The sequence below is a fragment of the Seriola dumerili genome, unplaced genomic scaffold (assembly GCF_002260705.1).
Source record: "Seriola dumerili isolate Sdu_G_001 unplaced genomic scaffold, Sdu_1.0 BDQW01000079.1, whole genome shotgun sequence".
NCBI classification, from domain to species: Eukaryota; Metazoa; Chordata; class Actinopteri; order Carangiformes; family Carangidae; genus Seriola; species Seriola dumerili.
The window spans coordinates 2,342,018-2,348,022 of record NW_019174334.1 but is presented as its reverse complement, the minus strand read 5'-3'; positions in this window follow the sequence as shown (position 1 = coordinate 2,348,022).

Below are 6,005 nucleotides of genomic sequence, written 5' to 3'. Positions count from 1 at the left end.
GATGTAAGTTTGGCAACCACGATCAAGCTTTAAGGCTGATGAATTGATCCTAAACCTGCAAGCCACCTCGTCCTGAGGCTCTCTGCCAACGCACTGTGTGGATTAACTGATGTTTCTCACCTCTTCCACTCACCCCCTCCCTCTTCATCATCACTATCGGTTATTCACCTGTGCATGCACAAATCAAAATTCAAGGCCATTCACTTGAATTGAGCTTGAAGGATCGTATTGGTCCCTGCCAAGAGTCACATCATTTTGATTGTCATATATATTGATGTGGAGGCATTGTGTGCCATGTGGATTAATTAGAATTTAAAAAGAAATGTGAGATTTTGATGTAATGCACATTGGAAATTATTCTGTGTTTTTTAAAGGGACTGTCTGTTTAATGGCAAACTTCCTCGTGATTTAGAGCTGCCTGCCGGCTCTTCTAATGCGCTGATGAAAGCAGGAGCTTTGTGATCTTAACAAATCAAGCAGGATTGTAAACCATGTAGTGGGCCGGTCTGTTATGGAGGGAGCATTTACTGCAGTGTGTTGTAAATAATAAAAAAAAAAAAAGAAGATGAAATGTTTTCCAGCGTTGCAATCATCTATCTATACACAAAAATACACAGCTCGAGTGTACATGTGTATGTCGGATTGTTGTTTGTGATCAAAGATACCATCAGACACTAGAGAATACAAGTGTTAGTGGGTTTTCTGAGAGGAACACAAGAGGATCCAAGCTGAGTCAACAGGATATTGGGAGATTTAGAGAGAAAGGGAAGCAACAGTGACACAGAAGGAGGATCAATGTGAAGACAAAAACACAGAATGAGATAAAGCCAAAATGGAAAAAATGGAATTAAAGAACAGATATAATAGACTGTAAGGATGGGGGGGGGGGGCGCATCCTGATAGCTGCCGGAGGGGAGGTAAGGACAGAGAGGATGGGCCTTTCTCAGCCTACTTCTCAAGCTCTCTTATTTCTCTGAGAGGCATAAACACCTGCTCCCCTGACACTCTGTGCCATTGCGTCGACTCTGCCTCGTTCCGCTGAGACTACTTGTGGCGCTGACGCACCAGGTGTGTGTATGTGTGTGTATGTGGTTGCCTTTATTTATGGATGCACATTGTGATGTGAGAGGAACCTCCAGTACATGATCATCACAAAGCAAACGTCGATACACCATAGGATTAGTTTATTAGTCTTCTCTCTGTCCTCATGCAGCAGAAATCAATATTTAATACAATGTAGAGACCTAGATAAATGCATATTTACGCAGGCGTAATCAGGTTATAAACCAAAATGAAGTTCAGATTCCATGGTGATAGGATGAGGTGTTTGTTTTCTTCTGTTCTTTAATTGAATTTGAATATCAATTAATTTAATTAAAGATGCCTTTTATGGTGTAAATACTGCACAGCTGAGCACATGTGCCTCTAGATTACATTCAGTCATTCAGAGACAATAATGAAAACTACTCATTCACCTCTTGCTGTAAATCAACTGCATACAAAACTAACGACCCAAAGCCCTGGGGCCCCTCTGTGAACCCCCGGGGGCTGCAGCGTTCAATGCATCCGACAATATGAAGCAGCTCAATGGATCAAACATACTAATGAAATCCCTGTTCATCTTTAGAAGCAGCAAGGTCTAAAAATGTTACATTTCTCTTTAGATGCTGCCAGAGGAAAGGTTAAAGGGTCAAAAAAAGAAAAGTTTATCCTGTTGGGAGAATGCATGTGTTCATCCAATTTCATGGCTATTTGTTTTTACATTTAAAGACATCTTGCGTGCTAAGTTTACATTTTGGCCTGAAGGCAATGAAACCTCAATGAGAGCTCAATGAGTGTCTAAAATTGTGTGGATGAGGTTTATATACTGACTGTGCCGAGAATATTTCAGCAAGTTTCCAAGTTGAATGTTCAAGAAATGACTGGCTGAATGTGGCAGATCTCTTCACTTTTATCATGAAAAAAAAGACTTGATTCTATAAAATAAAAGAACAGTAACACTTCTTTTTTTTTCTTTTTTTTTTTACAGGTCAGTATTTTCAGTATAATTCACTATTAATTCCAAGAAGTTTTCTGGAAGGAGTTCTATCATTTTGTTACAGTTACAGGAAAACGGGTACACTTAATCACGGGTACACTTCTGATTAATTCCAGTTGATTGCTTTCATATCCTAGAGAGTCAGTGCATAGCAGATAAGATGAACATGCCAATATGTGCAGTTCACCCACAGGTAAGCATACATTTCAACATATAGAATATGTAGAGTGAAGTTTAGGATAATAAGTCACTAATTAATTAATGTGGGTTTCCTTCGAGGAAACCTCAACAGAAAATGGCAGATCTGTAAAATAAAGCATATTATGTTAAAAAAAAAAATGTCCGGATGTATGTCAGACACACACGTGCAGGAACACAGAACTCAACACTATCAGGTTCAGGTTCAGGTTCAGTCTTTTGGTTCAAAGTCCTTTATCGCTACAGTCCTCCTGGCTATGTTGGAACCCCTCCATGGAGCTGCATAACCCTCAAGGTTATGGTCTCTGGGGACCTGAGGGCTTTAGTGTGAAGCTCTGTGAGTATTACAGCCTCATGGTGAAGAGCCATGCCATCAAATGTAAAGAATTTCCCTTTTGATCTCTCTTTGAAGTCTTCTTTTTAAGAATAACTCCTACACTGAGTTACTGTAGATTGAAAGCTAATGATCTAGTTTAAAGCACATAAAATCTTATGTTTCATTGCTCCTATCAAGCTAATATGGCTTAATCCTTAGTATGTTTATGGTAGTTTTAAGATCAAGGTCAGGTTTATTTTAATGCATAGATTTTCATGGTAGTTTCAGATCTGGTCAGATTTATTTTGCTCCAGCAAAGACCATTTGATTATTTTCACAACATAACTTGTGTAAAAGTGCGAATAAGTTATAGTGTTATCTTAATAAAATAGCATACAGTTTGACTTGTTTTGTCACTATGACAACTATGAAAAATTTAAAATCAGGGCATTATGATTTTTTTTCTTATACCTATGGGAATCAGGGCAAAAAGGTTTGAGAGCCACTGATCCAGCTGGTGGAGGGAAAGACTGACCAGCCACCAAACACACATGACTCTCAGACCCCTCCTGTTCATGGATAGAAAGTCAAAACAGACATGGTTTCAAAGCAGTTATATCTCTGCATATTTATGTCAAGATAAAACACAATGCAATCCATGACTTTAATTGGGTTTACCGTTCTCTACACTCCACTCGTCTTTTTATGTGTATGTACTATACTTTACTGTCAGTCTGTGTGCTGCTCAGCTTTATGCGTATATGCCTGGATGGATACATACTCAGGCTTTGGGGATTATATTATTTGCTGCATGGCATGCATGAGTCTGATGTGTGCATGTCTGTGCAAGCACAAGCAGGTGCTTACCTTCTTTCTGTCCGTGTGCATTTATATGGCATGCATGATGGAACATGTGTAAACAGGTCTAAGTAAGGGAGGAGGTTCAAAAAACGAAGGGGTCCATCCACGAGTGAAAGGTGGAGGGAGGGTTCAGCTGCACTGCTGAGTATGTTCGCTACCCTGCTAGTTGAGGATGACACAGCGGAGGAAGGAACAGATGAATGCGATGCAGCGTTTGCATGTTTATCAGCAGGTCTCAGAAGGAAGAGGATGCTTGCCTGAGTGATGGCTGCTCATTGTCGGAGAACTCAGACGTGGTCGGAATCCTGTGTCTTTCAAAATCCCTGCTGCTTTAAATACATATGACTGATGAGGAAGAACACACATCGGGTAAAAATAAGTTGCTGACTGAAAGTGCCACCACTCCAGCTCCTGCACATATAGTACGTCTCCTCCTGCTTCCTCCCTTTGTCTTAATGGATGAGGGAAGCTTGGTGCATTTCTGTGGGTGGATGAACAGATGTGATAGGCAGCTGCAGTGTTTAGCAGTGGCTAATGATGATGGATAAAGATGTTGATTATAGACAGGGGTGGCTTCACGCCTTGACTGACATTCAGTCTGCCCCTCTTTCCTTCCACCAATGCCTCCTACTTTTTTCCTCCCACCAACATGTCAAAGCAGCACGATAATCATCCTCCCCTCTCTGTTGCTCCCTGTCATTTGTGCATAAGCTGCCTTTACTGTTAAACTGATGCCATTTTGGGGTTAAAGGGGTTAAGGGTGAGGAGGGAACCAAAACCCAGCAATGGTGGGAAATGAGTTGCGGAAAAATTTGAATGTTCAAGATATAGTGACAATAAGTTCTGGACCAGCTGAACAGTGAAAGTGAATGTGTTTGGATCTTTCTCCTGTCTGAAGCAAACAAACTTGAGGAGACAGCATCTCCCCTTCCATCAGTCTTTTGTGTGTCTGCACTTGTATTCATAATGTTGTGGAGGCAAAAATATCCACAGGTTTAAAGTAATAGTTTGATATTTAGGTAGATCAATAGATTAGTAACACTGTCATATGCTGCTACAGAGAGCAGCCAGTTAGTTTAGCTTTGCACAGAGACTGGTAACAGCGGGGAACAGCTAGCCCTGCTATAAATGTGAAATTTGCTGCTTCTGGCCAAGAGCATATCATGCACATTACCACATAAAACCACAAAATTGTAATTTTGTACAGATTAAACAAACAAGTGTGTTAATTAGTGAGCTTTTTAGGTGACATTTGTTACACAGAAATAATGTAAACTAGCTGTATCCCCCTGTTTCCAGTCTATAAGCTAAGCAAACTGTATATCTGTAAGATGTAGTGTATTTATCTTACAGATACGGAGTAGTATTCATCTTGTCATCATTCTTCCTGCAAGAAAGCAATTAAGTGTTTTTCCCCAAATGTTCTTTTTAGAGTCTGTTGTAGGTTAAAATTAGGGTTAAGTTTAGGTTCATGTTAAGGTTAGTCATGTAGTGGTTCGGGTTAAGTTTAGAATAAATCTCCAGGGAATTAATGCGTGTTAATGCAATGCCCTTCAAAGTGACAAAGTCCTGTGGTGACAGGTTAATACCATTAGATTCTAATGAATGCATTCTGTGGCCAAGAGGGAAGTTAAAGCCCTTTAAACATGTCAACCAATTACAGAGGATCAAAGTAACTGATGGAGTGTATCCCACACATTCTCACATACATGAAAACACCTGCATACATATGGTGACATATAATCACAATAAAGCTACAGGGCTGGGTTGCAGTATTAGAAGGTTTCATTCAGACATAATCAGTTTGTTTTAGTAAGATTTGTTTTTATTCAGATGTTAAAACCAGCTGCCTTCTGGGAAAGGAGATGACAACGAGTGATCTCTGTATAAGATTGGATTTTATTGTGCATATCAGTATTCCACGCTAGTGCTTTACCGTGCCAGTGTTGTAACCTCTCGAAAGATAATCTGAAAGTGGAGAGGGAGATTTTTACCAATATCATCATAACTTGAAATGATACACAGGATAAAAAACTGAATCTACATCTGCACACCTTATGATTGCAGACACATTTTCATCATTGGCTTTGTTGCAATAAAAAAAAAACATTTTAGCTTTTGGGTGTGGCAAGGTAGTTGTAATATGTAACTCTTTAGTATATCCTCAGTATGCATCAGAGAGAAAAAAGAAATGCTTTTTATTGTGGACTCTCCAGGTTAATACCAGGACTATAACCATGGTTCCAGAAATATGTGAGCCAAGTTCCATACCCCTCAATGCAAACAAATTCTCAAAAATATTCTGTTATGTTGATATTTACTGTTTTTATATTAAGGTTACCTGTTTGATTTTATTCTTTATTACTGAACAGGAAGGTATTGAACACTGTTTTAGTATTCACCACACTGCCAGGAATAAAATACTGACACATAAACAATATGTTTTCATTTACATAAAAGGAGTCAAAATTAGATGTGTATTTAATAGAGAAATAAGCATGTCCCTAACCAATATTTTAGGAGGACAGAATTGTCCCTTTGAATATTTGAATGAACTCATTCACACTATGTTTGGAGGGAAGTCATATTAGA